Genomic DNA, 17,164 nt, shown 5'->3' on the forward strand with positions numbered 1-17,164 from the left:
TTCTTTATTGAGTCTTAGTTACAGATTATTGAATATGTTGCATGTTAAATAAGATTCTGATACTAACAATGGGAAATGTTGATTTAAGAGAATGGAATGCTCTGAACCTTGATGAGCCAAATAAGATAAGGTGTAAAATCATGTAAAAAAAAATAATAATAAAATGTTCGCATATTATATAAATTAAAAAATCCCATAATTGTCACAAATAAATAAATAAATTAAAATCCCATTAATATTTGGTAATGTGCTGTACTGAGAATCATCATTCTACAAACATTGGAAATTCTCAAGCAGGTAAGTGTTTAAGGGAAGGAGCAAAGTTTAAAGTGAACACATTTATGCCAGTGAGTAAAACCTCATTCTTACATGATCTCAGCACTTTCTGTGTTTTAAACATGCTTCCAACCATACAAAAATTCATCATGACTGATGACTGATTGGCTGGGAGGTGACAAGGATTCTGAGTATTGTTCAATAAAGCTGATGATATATCTGCAGTGAAAACTGTAAAGGTGTACAGATGAATGAGCAGTTCTTACAAACAGGATAATCTGAGTGTTTTGTTTTCTACTATATTAACCTAAATTCTCACTATCCCAGAAAAGCTACTGAATATACTTTATCTACTCAATAATATTTCTGAGAGAAACTTAACTAGCAATATTCTACCAGTAAATCTAGCTATTGTTTTAAACTCAAACCGAGGTATAACTATGCTAAACCCAGAAATCAAGAGGCATGTTTAATACATCAATCACATAGTACATATAACAGGGTCTGTACAGATGCTTCATAATGAAATTCCAGGACTTTCAAGCACTTTTCAAATACTGTGTATGCTTTTGTTTTCACGGACTATACAAGAGATGTCATTCAAACATATTCTTTATTTCTTCTTTTTAAATTCCAAAAGATATTATTATTAATAATAATAATAATAAAAACACAGCCAATTTTAATATAGCTCCTTTTCCCAGCCGTGATGGACTAAATTTGTATTTCCCAGGCACTGATTCATCTTCACTATAATGTTAAAATACTCCAAGTGAGTGACAGGAGCACTGTGTCCACACGTTTCTAGATGATGTCATGCACTAATTAGCATATTCATTACATCATTACATCGTATTTTCATTCTGCCTAAAGTCAGCCCTTTACAGCCAAATTCCCAATAAAGCTGTTTTCATTTACGTATTTTTCTGTTTCTGTTGTCAGACAACAGGACGAGTATGAAATAGTGACTGAACCACGGCCCAATAAGAGACTACATGTTCACCAGCAGTCACTTTCAAACCTTTTCCAAGCTGCTGATCTACACTGTTAAAATCCTGATTTTATAACCGTGATGTCATCTGACTAAACCACCACACACATAAGTTAAAGACAACGAGTGCACTGTGATTTCGTGCTATATTTCCATGTAAAATAATCTCTCAGAGAGAAAGTTAGAAGTGAATGAATGTGCTGCTCCTCTCTGCCCCTCACTGAACAGAGTAGCCGCAGAGAGAGGCGTGTCTCCGGGGGGAAAGCAGGACCTCACACTCACCGGGCAGTACTGGCCATTCTCTTCTACAGAAAGTAGCTAAGTTTTGGCTAAAAAGTCGCTAGATATGACGCTAGGAGCTTTTTTGAAAACGTCTGCAGCGGGGAGTCCTATTTTGAGTGAAAGGATTGTATTCATGTTCTGTAGAAAATAAACCCTTTAAAGTTATTTAGTGATTTCGTATTTATTGACTTTTTATCATCCAAGCTATTTTAAGCCTTTATCTCTGTAATGTTCTTCCCTATTTGTGGATATTCTCGAGTGAAATAGACGAGGCCACCTAGGGAACACATGAAGTTATGTAGGAGCAGTGATGAGAATGAAATGACTAATAAGATTAGAAAGACATTAATAATGTTAATATTAGCAGTAAATTTGTGTACTTTATTACGATAACTATACTGCTTTGTACATGATATAATGTTAATGTGTTAATATGTTTTAAATGTGTTTGTGTGCTGTCCTTATACCGTGTCTAGGTCAGTCTCCGCGCGCGCGCACAGACATGTATAGTCAAATCGGAGCAGCGAGCCATAAGATCTGTTATGACGTCACGTTCAGAGTTCTATAAGTTTCCTGATGGTATGCTTGACGGTTGTTCCCTTTATGACGCCGCGAATGTCGAGGTTTTTAAACTTTGTGGTATCTGAGCAGGCGTCTGTATTCATTTGAACGGAGTAGTATTTAATCATTGGTCTATCTAACCTTTTCATGTGGTTAGTTTCTTTGTTTGTTCATCTGTGTTTAAGAATGGACACTGAAATAATATATCCAGATATGTGTACAGCTGCTGTGTGACAATGTAAACTTAAAAAACCCCAACATTTCCATGTCTAGAGAAGAGGGTGCGTTCTTTAAAAATTAAATCATAATGATGATGCTGTTAAACAGTTCAGAAGCTCCGTGTATTGTCCTTGATATGTGAAAACTAGACAATGCACAGTAATAACTCTGATGAACTGCGTCAGTGTAAAATAGCCCAAATCTACCTTCTGTTTCAGGCGGCGTTGTGCTGGATGGAGCTTGACTGCCCTCGTGTGTCCAAACTCGGGAACGGCAGTTTCCCAGAAGGGGTACTCTGTTCCAAGTTTGTGGTAGTTGGCCAAGAAATATTACATGGAGACGTGAGGCTGCAGTGGAAGCCCTGAAGGTTCTGGTACATGTGAGCATTGAAGGAGAAGTGCCTTTTGAGCTTCATCGCTACATCACTGGGCAGAAAGGAAGTGGCATTCGCAAAATGATGGATGAATTTGAGGTCAATATTCAAGTGCCTGCTCCTGAGCTCCAGTCCGACATAATTTCCGTTACAGGCCTTGCCACTCACCTGGACCTAAAGAAGGGCTTCTTGAGCGCATCAAAGGGCTGCAGGCTGAACTGGAGGATCGGGCTCTCAGGAGCTTCAAGTTGACCATCACTGTGGATCCCAAATATCATCTCAAGATCATTGCTCGCAAGGGTGCCATAATCACCCAGATCCATACTGACCATGATGTCAACATCCAGTTCCCTGAGAAAAATGACGAGAACCATGACCAGCTCAGCATCACCGGCTATGAGCAGAATGCTATAGCAGCACGTGATGCTATCCAAGGCATTGTTGATGAACTGGAGGAAATTATATCTGAGGACATTACCTTGGACAGCAGAGTTCATGCTCGCATTATTGGTGCTCGTACCAAGGGTATCCGCAAAATCATGGATGAATTTAAAGTTGATCTTCGGTTTCCTCAGAGCGGAGCTGCAGATCCCAATTTGGTTACTGTAACTGGCCGTCCAGAGATGGTTGATGAAGCCATAGATCATCTCCTGAACTTGGAAGAGGAATGTATGGCTGATGTGGTGGAAGATGAGGCCAAGATGGCCTACATGAAGCCATCTGGCACTGCAGCAGCCAAACCTGAGGAACCCCGTGGGCCCTCCAATGGATTTGTGGTGAGGGAGGCACCCTGGGCTACCAGCAGTGAGAAGGCCTCTGATATGAATAGCTCCGAGGACTTCCCCAGCTTCGGTACTCCTGTGGCTGCTGCCAAAGCTTCTCCATGGGGACCAAAGTGTTTTAGAAGTGACCTGTGGTTGGTGGATGTCTCTGTGAGGAGCATGCGTCAGTGTGTGTTCATTCACACTCTCCAGGCCTGAACGCTCTGCGGTCAACCACACTTTCTCGCTCCTAGCACAGAACTAAGAGTTAAGAGAAGTAAAGGCTGAAGGCTGACGGAGGACGACTGAAAGACATAACCTGAGATACTTTTTATCCAACATACTCTCTCTCCCCTTTTTTTAACCTGTTCATGATAATTATTGTATACTTTACCTATCTTTGTAATGTTCTTCCCTATTTGTGGATAGATGAGGCCACGTAGGGAACACATGAAGCAGTGGTGAGAATGAAATTTCTACTAACATTAGAAATACATTAATATTTTCATATTACAAATCAATTTGTGTACTTTAACATTATATAATATACATAGCAGTATATTTATCAATTCAATTTTTATTTATTTGTACAGCGCTTTTACAATAGACATTGTCTCAAAGCAGCTTTACAGAAATATCAAACTATTTATCATCATCATCATCATCATCATGTGTGAATATGCTTTAAATGTGATGGTGTGCTGTCTGTATACCGTGTCTCTTTCCGTCTGTCTGGCCAGCGCGCGCACATATATAGTGAAATCGGAGCAGCGTTCAGAGTTCTAGACCTATCCTGGTGGTATGCGTGACCATTTCCCCCGTTTATGACGCCGCGAATGTCGAGTTTTTAAACGCTGTGGTGTCTGAGCAGGCCTCTGTATTCATTTGAACGGAGTTGTATTAAATCATTGCTGTATCTAACGTTTGCATTTTGTTAGTTTATGTAGCGTTTTTTAATAATGGACATTGTCACAAAGCAGCTGTACAGATATCTGGATATATTATTTCAATGTAAACTTACAAACAACATTTCCATGTCAAGAATCGAGGGTATGTTCTTTAAAAATGTAATAATAATAATAATAATAATAATAATAATGCTGTTAAACAGTTCAGAAGCGCCGTGTATTGTTTTTGATATGTCAAATCTAGACAACGCAGGCCAAGAGAGTGACCATCATGCCCAAGGATATTCAGCTGGCCCGGCGTATTCGCGGAGAGCGCTCGTAAACGACAACTCCATCTAATATACACAAAGGCCCTTTTAAGAGCCACTTCATCGTCTCAGAAAACAGCAAATTTTCTTTCTTGGGCAGTTTGAAAATTTAGAACGTGGTACAGAGAGAAGGGGACAGTATATTATATATATATATATATATATATATATATATATATATATATATATATAGTGTTAGATTTCCAAGTATCTCATGGAATCTCATATTTATGTCCTCAGAGGTCTGGATGGTTCATAATGTACCAGTACATCAGAAATATATATTGGACCCAAACCATTCAGTGCTTTATAAAACAGTAAAACTGGGATATGGAATTCCAGAAAAACTCAACATGCACATAGTATTTTGTAATTGCCTGTATATACACACACCTCATAATGTGGTGTAAATACACTACACAAATATTTATACACAAAGTTACACACATTACGATGCTATTTTTTCTAATCAGATATGTGTAATCCTTTTCGTATCTAATTTCTTGAAAAGTACACAAGTACTCATTTTCCAACATTATGTGGCAAGATACAATTAAAGCATATAACATACCGCATGCGTAAAAAAAAATCCGTAATTAAACAATGCTTCAATAATGTGGATGTTAGATTCTGGTCTATGGAATTCCCATGACGAATCTTATGAATGATAGACAACAATTATATAGTTTAACAAACTCCGTGAATATTTTTAATAAACATGCATGAATTTTAGTAAATGCAGACAAAGTGAATAGCTGAAAAATGACATTCAATATTGTAACACACAAAACAGCCAGATATAGTACCTATGTATTGCTAATCAAAGAAAACAATTTATTACATTTACATTACATTCACTTAGCAGACGCTTTTATCCAAAGCGACTTACAAATAAGAAAGATACAAGCAAAGCGATATATCAAGCAGAGAACAATACAAGAGCAGCTACCATACAAGATCTATTCATTGAATTCTAGAAGAAGCAAAGTGCAGACTAGAGGTGTAAGTGCATTTTTTTTTTATATATTTTTTTTTTATTATGAGTTGGTTAGGTGTTCATAGAAGAGGTGGGTCTTTAATTAGTCAGACATCAAACCCAATGGAATTCCCCGTATATTCAAGCTCATTAGAATTGTACTGTTTGGAGGCTGTCACGCAAGGGAGAGGAATGAGATTACAAAATTGAATCTGAACTGGACTCAGGCCCAATTCTTGCAGGACGCACTGGAGATCCCACGTAGCTCTGCTGTGAACAGACAGTGGATATATCTGAATATATGGCATTTCATTTCATTGTTATATACATGTACTATATGATGCAGTCTGAACCAACAATTTCGGAAACAGTAAAACTACAGACATTAGCTACACATTCCTGATCGCAAGAAAGTGAACCACAATTCACTCATAATTTGAAACCTCCAAATCAATCATCAGTATTCACAAAAGGTTTGGAGCATGTATGCACTTTCAGTTATATGCATAGTGGAAAGGTTTTTGCTTTTCAAATGGATATAAAAACTAATGAGTCAGTCAACAGTGTTACACAATGGCACATTTGTATGAATGAGAAAAGAAAAAGAATCACAGAAGTTGTAGATTTAAATTCTAACCTTCATCATAAACACTCATAATATGTTTCTTGCCACTTTTCCTGCCTGGGGCATTTTTTAGGTAGCTGCCGATGGCCTCTCTGCAACCGGCAACAGTATATTCACGTCCATGTGCTTGTTCGGCAATATCTGTAACATAAATATCAACAAAAACATTCAGCCTTGGAATGCAATAACAGAGAAAATGTCCAATTTCTGAAGGCAAGACTTTCTTTTCAAGAGTTTGCAAAGGAGGCATATACTGTCATGTACCGTCATTTCCAGACTATAAGCCGCTACTTTTTTCACACGCTTTGAACACTGCGGCTTAAACAATGATGCGGCTAATTTATGGATTTTTACGGGTTAACGAGCTTCATGCCGCCAAAACATTTAGCCTCGTCACATCGGACCAATGAAATTACAGAACAGGTCACAGTGGACCAATGAAATTGTTCGAATTAAATCAAACACACTCACACTAAATTCTTCAGATCAGTCATTTTACGCTTCATGCACACACCCTCATCATGGAAAACACACGAAGAAATGCATTTGATGCAGCTTTCAAGTTAAAGGCGATCGATCTGGCTGTTGAAGAAGGAAATAGAGCTGCTGCACGTAAGCTTGGCATGCACTGTTCAGGAAAAAAAGCATTTACGGTATGTATTTAATTAAAAGTTAAAAAAATCTATCTGTGTAACATCTTTCTGTGTAAATATCTCGCGTTACAACGTGGACACCTGCGGCTTACAGACAAGTGCGGCCTATATATGTACAATTTTTTTTTTCTTTTTAAAGTTAGTGGGTGCGGCTTATATTCAGGTGCGCTCAATAGTCCGAAAATTACGGTATACATTTTTTATCCTTCATACTCACAGTGTACAAGGCCATACACTTCATCCTGATCAGTCAAAGCCAGCTTCCCACCTTTTGACACTTTCAACAAAAACATACATTACAGACTGTTCTCCCCGATTCTTTGGAGAATGGAGCGAACTGTCTCTCCGATGCTGCTCTGCCTCATCGTCTTCAAGTAAGCACGCTACAAGAAATTCAAATAAAAAATCTCTGGAATACATGGTCCAACATAAGATACAATTCCATCATTTAGTCACATAGGAGTCAAATTCCAGGTGAACATTAAAAAGTTTGACTTACAAAACAGTTGACTTACAAAACAGAAGTTTTTCGCTATTCTTCAGTTGTTGTTTATTGTTGTTATTGTTCAGTTGCAAACATACAGCTCTGTATCATCAGCATAACAGTGGAAATTCATTCCATGTTTATGAATAATTTGACCTAGAGGTAGCATATACAAAATAAAAAGCAGTGGGCCTCAAACAGAACCTTGTGGAACACCAAATTTAACCTCGGTATTCATGGAGAAGTCTCCATTTACATCTACAAACTGAACTGATAACGATCGGTCTAATAAGACCTGAGGCAGGAGTGGACTGTTCCCTTAATGCCAACATTTTCTAATCTATCAAGGAGAATAGTGTGATCTATAGTATCAAAAGCTGCACTAAGGTCAAGTAACACAAGCAACAAGACAAACCCTGATCAGAGGTCAGTAGAAGGTCATTTACTACTTTAACTAACGCTGTCTCTGTGCTATGATGAGGTCTACGTCCTGACTGATACATTTCATGAATGTTATTCCTATGTAAGTACGAGCATAGCTGCTGTGTACAACTTTTTCTAAGATCTTGGAGATGAAGGGGAGATTAGATATTGGTCTATAGCTGGACAGTTGAGAGGGGTCAAGGTCAGGTTTTTTAATCAGGGGTTTAATAACTGCTAATTTAAATGATTTAGGTACATAGCAAGTGCTAAGGGAAGAGTTGATTATATTTAAAAATGGTTCAATTACTCCAGGACAAATCTGTTTAAATAGACATGTAGGTACGGGATCTAGTATGCAAGTTGATGAATTTGCTGAAGAGATTAACGAAGCTAGTTCGGTCTCTCTAAGGGGAGTAAAACATTCTAAACATTAATCCGATATTGCTATATCATCGTCTACAGGGTTAGTTATAATACTGTCTGGTTTTAATTTAATAGCCTGAATTTCACATCTAATATTTTCAACTTTACCAATAAAAAGTTCCATGAAATCTTCACCGCTATGTAATGATTGTGATTGAGTGTTTCTCTCTGTGGTGGTTTCATTCCTAGTAAATTTTGCTACTGTGTTGAATAGAAATCTAGAATTGTTTTTGTTGTCTCCTATTAAGGTGGAGAGACTTTTCTAGCATCGCTAAGAGATTTCCTATAGTTCAGTAGGCTCTCCTTCCATGCTGTTTGAAATATCACCAGTTTGGTTTGACGCCGTTTACGTTCTAATTGTCGAGTTGTCTGTTTTAAGGTTCGCGTTTGATCGTTATACCAGGGTGCTAGCTTTTTCTCTCTAATTATTTTTCTTTTGAGTGGAGCCACTCTATCTAGCATGTAGCGGAGTGTTGACTGTAAGCTTTCAGTCACCTAATCGAGTTCTATCGGATCAGACGGTGATCCAAATATAATTGATGTCTCTGGGAGGTTATTTATGAAGCTCGGTGCAGTAGCTGATGTGAAAGCACGCTTTATGCGGTAGCAAGGCGAGGTGGAAATATTATGATCAATTCGTATTATGAAAGAGATAAGATAATGGTCTGAGACAACTTTAGACTGCGGAAAAATTATAATATTTTCTATATTTAATCCGTATGTTAGTATGAGGTCAAGAGTGTGACCACCATTATGAGTAGGCCCGATTACGTTCTGATTAATCCCTACTGAATCTAAGATGGACACAACCGCTGTTCTCAGAGGGTCTTCTGGATATCAAAGTGAATATTAAAATCACAGACGATTAATCCTTTATCTACAGACACAACCAGGTTTGAGATAAAGTTTGCAAATTCACTAAGAAATTCAGCATATGGCCCTGGGGGCCTGTAAATAATTAGAGGAATTTACTTATTTTTAGTGGCTACATAAGTTATGCTGGTATAAAGAATTTCAAAAGAATTAAATTTATTACTAGGTTTTTGTGTGACGGCTAGATTTTGACTATGGATGAGTCCAACACCTCCTCCTCTACCAGCTGAACAAGGCTGATGTACATAACTGTATCCAGGAGGACTGGCTTCATTTAATGCCATGTACTCGTTTGGTTTAATCCAAGTTTCCGTTAAACACATTAAATTACATTCCTGATCAGTAATGATGTCGTTAACAATAAGAGCCTTAGACGCAAGAGATCTAATGCTTAATAGTCCTAGCTTCAGATTAAAGGTGCTGGATGTATGATCTAATTTTAGGTTAATTAGGTTACTAAAACAAACATTCTGAAATTGTCTATGTAATTGTATAGCTCGGGGAACAGACACAGTCTCTATAGAATGTACTACAGGTGTTGGACTATTAACTGAACATTGCTTATGATGAACTTTGTTATTGTAGGAAAATGTGCTTACGGTAGACAGTCACTTGGTCTGTAGCGTCTTGGAGATGTTGTCTGACAGCAGTTCTGATCCCAGAACAGATTCCAGTTATTAACAAACAGCAGATTCTGTTCATTACACCAAGAAACTAACCAGTCATTCAAAGCAAGAAGTCTACTGAGCCTTTCAGCTCCACCTCTGTATGAGGGAAGAGGTCCAGAGACGATGATCTTCGCGGTGGGTGATCTGCCTCGTACCGTCTCGATCAGGCTGGAGAAGTCCCTCTTCAGAACCTCCGCCTGCCACAGCCTGATGTTTGCCCCCACGTGCAGCACGACCGCTCCAATGCGCTAGTCCTTCTTCAGGATTCCTGGTAGCTGCTCAGCGACATCAAGGACACAAACAAAAGAAAAACTGTGTGTGCACCTTACCCCTTGTTGAAGCGACGCGGACGTTTCGCACAATGGAGTTCGCAACGATCACACAGGATCAATCTTATTTTGTTAAGAGTATTAATATTTTGTAGATTCTGCAAGGGGTATGTAAACTTCCGACCGCAACTGTGTACCCACCCAGCTACCAACAAACACGCACACTAATTCAACCGCTTAAAAACAGCAAGGATTTTTTTAAAAAACATTTTTTATGAACAATTAAAAATAGACTACAGTATGAACATTTTAACAAATACCACAAAAACACCACAGTTAAAACACTCTACATACCTTCTTTTTGCAAAAGACTTCTCTTGCACCCACACTCTTGATCTGATGCCAGCTGGAGCCACCTCTTCATGGTCCCCTCGACCTCCATCGCTGCAGCTTTAGGCGTAAAGAGGTTTCTATGAACTTTGGAATAAAGCAATACATATCATACAGTCATTATGAATCATAAGCATTAATTATGCTTATACCATGGTCATTGTGAATACTGGATTCTGATTGGCAGGAAGGTGTGCATTATAACCGTTTATTGCACAGGTAGTTCTAGTCGGTTTGATCACCGTGATCATTTCTAAATCAATGCGCAGCCTACATGCACACACACGCACAGACACTCGAGCATACATTGACATTCATATGAACAGACACCTCTTGCCAGCGCTGTCTGCAACTTTAACAATAAAAATAGCTTTGCTGGTGAAAAGCTACATGATATTTCTCAGCAACGAGGTGGTAAGAGCACTGTTTCTGAAGTAATTCAACTCTCAGTTTTACTACACTACTGTTGCGCAACACTGACTGCTGAGAGGCACACATGATGCAGGTAATTCATACACGCTTAATCTCTCTCTCTCTCTCTCTGATAGATATCTGTCAATTCATTCGAATAAATGTAATCTTATCATACTACTTTATCTCTGTGTCTGATATATATCGGGCAAAATTCCAGATCTAACGACTTAACTAATAAAAATTAACGATCATTTTAAACTTCTAATCAAAGTTTGTGCTTCTAAACCAATGACAGCTTTAACATTATTAATTGTGGAAAGACCATGGTATAGGCGGGGTAATCCATGGCTAGGTGTGCATTAAACGATTTGAACGAGTGGTTCATTTCCTCCACATCAGGCATTAAAATCGTTTAATGCACATCTAGCCGTGGATTACCACGGCTTGTGTTTTCCATCTCTACTAAAGAGTAGGTCATAACTGTTCCCTCATATCAAAGTGGTGTTGAACATTGTGCTTTGAGTACGAGTGTGTCACCTTGAGAAAACAGAAATGCTCTCAGTCGCTGTGTAATTGTGCAAGTAGTTGTTAACAAAAAAAAAAAGAGAAAAAAATTCTCACCAGATCTTGCTTGTAATCTGGGCTCTGTTGCATCCTTCGCTCCAGACTACGCAGTTGAGGAAGGTCTTGCAGGGCAGTAAATCTTCATCAATATCCAAAGGCTGCAGCTGGACCTCCTGTAGTTGAAGCAATCTCAGTGGTTTGTTGGTCCAGCACCATCTCTAATTTAGTCAACACCTCCCTCAGCATGGCTATGATAAAGAAAATAAAATATATTTTGTTATACAACTATACAACTCCATCCTCAGTCTTATTGGTAACCTACACAATTCCAGTAAGATGGCTGAGTGGAAATCACGGTTAATTAATACCTACCAAAGAAAGTTAATCAGAAAGCAGAAGAATACGCTCACACGGCATATCGTCCATCGGCTGCCAGTTCTGCAGCATCTCTGTAAGAGTGTAAAATATTGACTATATTGCCAAATTCTACAATGTTTCATGAAAAATACAACTTTGAATATGCTCTCAAAGCATCAAGGAATAGCAATAGCGATGTGCTGAACAAATATCTGCATGTTTTACACCTTGGTGGTCTTTACCCAGACACTTCCACGTCTGACTGGAGGTCTGACCAGGTCCTGCCCTCTTTATCGCTGTCTGTAAAATACAGTTGCATTGAAACTTTATTCAATCCCTTCAGGATCACTCAATGAGACAAAAAATTAGTATATTGCTAGACTATGGCTAAGAATTGCACATAAGAAATACAGTGTTGAGCCGAACAACAGGTCTGTTATACTGCCAAGTGGACAATATAATCTAATAACGGGACACAGCATGCTGCAAACTGTGTGGGTTTTCTGACACAATATATTAAAAAAGTTAAATAAAAAGTAGTAAAACAGGAACGGAAGGAATAAACTAGGAGTTTATCTTATTTGTAGAGCAATTAAAAAAGCTTTATAAAAAAAAGTGTCAAGCTGCCTCTTAACTTAACCTAAATTAGCTAGCCGGCTAGCTAGCTGCTAGGATACCGTCTGATGTTCTTGTCACAATCACACATACCGTTGAAAAGATTTTTAAAAAACATTTTCTCCCTGACATTTTAAATATCAAACAATATTGTAGACTGAAATTACTCAATTAAATTACTTACCTTCTTCAGCTGAAATGATTCCTCTTGAAAACGAAGAATGACTGCAGCCTCGAGTATCCTAACTGATTTAACCGTCAAAAGTTTTTTCCAGGCGGCTGAGCTCCTTAATTTTAGCTGTGGCCCGTCTGTGACTTAACGAACTCGAAAAAGCAGATACACACCGCTACACCGAGTATGGACCTGCCGCAAGTACACCTGCTTTCAGCCGAGATTGGCCCACATAGCAAAAACCGTTCGTCAGCGAGAAGTGGTGTGAACGGTCAGCAGGGCTCTGGGCAATTACCTTTTCACCGATACCGGCATTGAGCAGACAGTCGCGCATTTCTACCAGAATCGGCCTAATGTGCTTGCTATCCAGGAACTCTTCATCGCCCCTAACGGCGGAATGCTCCGGAAAAGTCTAAGCTTTTTACCAAATAAATGTAAAGTAAGAATTTCATCAATGGTAACTCTTCAACACCCGGGAAAAAATCAGCGATGATCGGCCTGGAGCTGGCCAGAGTCTGTGCGACATGACGCTCCCTCCCCGGGCTATGTCTGAGTGCTTTCCCCGCAGCACGGAGCGCCGTCCATATAATTTTGGACACTTACAAATATTCGCTTAAAAATTCTCTTCGAAACTATTATGATATATTATATATGTGGCAATGTAGCTCAGTTAATTAGTGCGTGGTGTTAAGAATGCCAAGGTCGCTGGTTAGAATCTCAGGGCTGATTACATTTTTGCATCTTCTAGAACTCAATTAAAAATCTTCTATTGTAGCACTACTTGCAGTGTTCTCTGCTTGATATACTGCTTTGCTTGTATTTTGTATTTTCTCATTTGTAAGTCTGGTGAAGGATGCGGGAATGAGCACAGACCCGGCCAAATAAAAAATAAAGGAAAAAATATATAATGATAAAAAATGTAAAAATAAAAACATGGATCCATGCTGCAGCAACTAATGGAGGCCAGCCTCCAGCAGCTGACGATAACGCCTGCAGCAGCCGGTAAGCGAGCAGAAACGTACAGGTACCATGTGAACCTGTTGAAGAGGTGAAAAACGCTCCTCACACTACTGCCACCCAGGTGCTGAACAGACAGTCATTTCAGCACCACTGTTGTCGACTGCAGCAGAGCATGAGGTGGGGAAATAGAGCACAACTTGCGGCAGATAAACACTGCAACTCCTTACCCTCTCAGAGAAGACTGGAGAGGATAAAAAGGCATCACAACCTCAGCAGCTTGAGCAGCTTTTGTCTACGTGTCTATGCTGATCAATTCTGTTCTATGTCTTGCAGATGACGATGACGACAGCAAGTCTCTCCCCCCCAAGAGCCCTCACCCCCACTACCTACGCTCCCTCCGCACTCTGCTACCGGCCTACACCGCTCTGCCTGGCCCATAGCGACCACACTCCTCTCTAACACCTCCCTCACAGACTGCTTCCCCAGGACAGAGTGTCCCATGACCCTTCTGCACTCCCATTCTACAAAATAAAAGCTCTCTTAACCAGTCTCACTCTGTCTGTGCTCCACCTGCCGCTGCTGCTACACTATAAAACATTCAACCTTTCGTTCTTGAGATGTCACACTAAACAAGAATCTCATGCAAAAGCAAGGACACACAGAAGCATGGAATGATGGCAAAACCGTAGCTAGCCAAAAAAAAACAATAAAGGGCCTTGAGTTCCTAAACATGAAACTGCTGTGACCTCGTTTATTTTTGATTGTTGATATTTGTTTATCAATTCCAAATACTAATCAAGTCATCTGCTGGTTACAACAACTATATAGTCTATAGAATTCCTACAAACATTCAACCACTGGTTCTTGAGATATTGCATTAATGAGAACCTTAGATGGATGGACAGACTTAGTGGTGGAGACATAAAAAAAAATATATAAAAGGTCTGCATAAATACTAAACTCAGACACACTTATCTAACGTTATGGTGTGTAGTAATGACCAACTAAAGCTATCTACTTAGTAAATCTGAGAAAGTTATGTTTAAAAAAACTTTACTGTCCCATAGTTCTTCATTTTAAACACTTTTCTTGTTGATGCTGACAAACGAGTAACCATTTCCTTCAGACTACTCACCTTTCACGACTTCTTTTTGCCTGCCTTCTTCATTTGTAAACGCGTTAAAAAATGTGCATGTTCATGATATATCTATGCAACTCTACAAGTATCGGCACCCTATCTGCCTCGCTTTCTTTTTTAAAACTAGTTAGTAATATTCATTGCCATATCATAAGTAATTGGAAAAAATTAGTCTATGGTGTCATCTGGTGACAAATTGAGCATGCTTTAGCTACTTTCCCTAAAAAGAGTTGTGAAAGCTGGTTGACATGCTGTAGCACACTAAGGGAGTGATGGCTGCATGGACAGGAGTTGTGAAGAGTACTCACCCTACACTCGGGACAGCTGACTGAGGGGACAGAGTTGGAGTCCTGAGGACACTCCAGAGAGCAGAGACACTCCACACAGACGAGCACATGGGGCAGCCTCCCCACAACCTCACCCTCTGTAAACAGCAATAAAACCACCAAAAAACATCAAGTTCACTTATTTATGAAGCTAAACATCACATGGAGGAAATTTCCCCCACTGCTCTTAACATTTCACATGGCTAACATTTGCTGTGTGGAATTTGGTTGTTTATCATTTTTAAGAAACCACGCTGCAAAAAAAAAAAAAAAAAGAAAGAAAATTAAGCTTTAATGCAAAACGTTAGCTAGCTAGCCAACTAAACTCAAGCTAACTTGAAGGCCATGTTTATCAATTAAGTCTCACTGTTTAACTTTAAAACGCTCACTTTGAGGATGTAGTCTGCTAATTGTCAAAGGTTCACTGGCTAATTAGGTTAATTAGGTGTGCTCTGAAACCACATTGCATTCAGCAATGTGTAACCAAGATGCGTCCGGAAAATACTTGTATAAGTAAATACAGAGAATTTGTTTAAAACATTTTTTATTTTTTTTTACCAGACAACGTGTACGGTAAGCCACAATTATTACATGCCACTGTAGCGTCCATTATGATGCTTTTTCACCGCGCACTTCACTTCCTTCAGTGACGGAAAGCACTGGCTCTTTTAAGTGAACCGAATCCTTTGGCTCAGCTCTTCAATAAGAGTCGATTCCTTCGGCTTCCGTACGGATCACTGCCATTTTTCTGAATCAGATTCAGAATCAGTTTTATTGGCCAAGTATGCCCGCACACTCAAGCAGGGATATGTATCATGCTATATAATTTAGCTAACAAACTGTCACCAAAGTAGCTGTGATGTGAAAACATGTAAACAGATGGGGGGGATGTAAAATAAATGAATAGATTTAAAGTGCATTACATTTATTCACTTAGCGGACGCTTTTATCCAAAGCGACTAACAAATGAGAAAAATACAAGCAAAGCGATATATATCTAGCAGAGAACAATACAAGTAGTACCAGTAGTAACAAGTAAGAACTGTTCAACTGAGTTAGATGATATTTTATTTATTTCATTCCTACAAAAACTAAATTCTAACACTGAAAATAGTTTGTTTTTTTTTTTTAAAGGAGGGAGATATTTGAAAGATTAGGCTTTTTAAAAACATCAGCAAATTTACATATAATTAGCTGCTTTCATTCAATTCTATTTATTTTGTAATTACTAAAAAAAGATATCACAATACCAGGTGGATGGTGGCTTAACGGTTAGCACGTTCGCCTCACTCCAGGGTCGGGGGCTCGATTCCCACTGCGGCCCTGTGTGTGCGGAGTTTTCATGTTCTCCCCGTGCTGTGGGGGTTTCCTCCCCCAGTCCAAAGACATGCATGGCAGGCTGATTGGCATGTCTAAAAGTGTCCGTAGTGTATGAATGGATATACTTGTGCCTGATGCTCCCTGGGATAGGCGCCAGGTTCCCCGTGACCCTGAAGGATAAGTGGTATTGAAGATGGATGGATGGATGGATGGATATCACCTTACCTACAACATCATAGAAAAGTGTATTGTGACCTAATTTATCGCAATATCTATAACCAATTTATGGTTGTTGTTGTTGTTTTGTTGTGTTTACATAGTTAATATTAACTTGCCTAGATAAACACAACAAAACAACAACAATAAATTGGAGTTGTTCCTTGTAATATATGACTTATATGTAAATAATGAAATTGCTAAATGCAAAAAATATGTATAATAAATAATTGTAATCGTTTATACAATAACTGATATGTATATCACAGGTTACAGTGACATTGTATTGAAGATTAAGAATACTCTTTAAGGGCCATGAATGAAGGCCTCTGGAAAGAAACTGTTCTTGTGCCTGGTGTATTGGAAGTTCAAATAAAGTGTGTCCAAGACGTGTCCAGAAAATATTATGGTCTGGGATGTATTGCCTTCATTGCTTAACTAGTCTCATGTTCAGTGAGAACACATTAAAAAGACCAAATCAGCAGCTGATTTTATCATATGCATGTGAGGAAACCATGTCCTGCGCTGTGGTTATCTTCTTTAAACATCATTGTAGCCAAGCCTTCATATTCCTACACCTGAGTTTACAAAAAAACAAAACAAAACATCATGGTAACTA

General features: G+C 38.8%; 2 protein-coding genes and 1 long non-coding RNA gene across 10 annotated transcripts in view; 2 read left to right on the top strand and 1 right to left on the bottom strand.

Annotated features, from left to right (window-relative positions):
• The window catches only part of LOC108272388 (piwi-like protein 1), a 496,438-nt gene that overhangs the window by 298,682 nt on the left and 180,592 nt on the right, over positions 1–17,164 (top strand). The gene's annotated exons all lie outside the window — the stretch shown is intronic.
• Positions 1–17,164, top strand: part of atg3 (autophagy related 3) — a gene marked incomplete in the record, with an annotated part of 729,311 nt that overhangs the window by 118,878 nt on the left and 593,269 nt on the right.
• Positions 5,276–15,697, bottom strand: LOC128634240 (uncharacterized). Of its 8 annotated transcripts, none has more exons than XR_008397561.1 (10): positions 15,568–15,697; positions 14,992–15,107; positions 12,026–12,098; positions 11,814–11,890; positions 11,499–11,689; positions 10,428–10,550; positions 9,736–10,079; positions 7,151–7,573; positions 6,293–6,421; positions 5,276–5,925 (listed from the first exon to the last, which is right to left on the bottom strand). It is a non-coding gene; the product is annotated as an uncharacterized LOC128634240 (long non-coding RNA). The 8 variants fall into 8 exon arrangements; XR_008397562.1 differs by lacking the exon at positions 15,568–15,697 and having other exon boundaries at positions 9,736–9,788; positions 9,899–10,079; positions 14,992–15,498; XR_008397560.1 differs by lacking the exon at positions 15,568–15,697 and having other exon boundaries at positions 7,151–7,316; positions 7,449–7,573; positions 14,992–15,497.

Source organism: Ictalurus punctatus, chromosome 12 (genome assembly GCF_001660625.3).
Source record: "Ictalurus punctatus breed USDA103 chromosome 12, Coco_2.0, whole genome shotgun sequence".
Classification (NCBI taxonomy): Eukaryota; Metazoa; Chordata; class Actinopteri; order Siluriformes; family Ictaluridae; genus Ictalurus; species Ictalurus punctatus.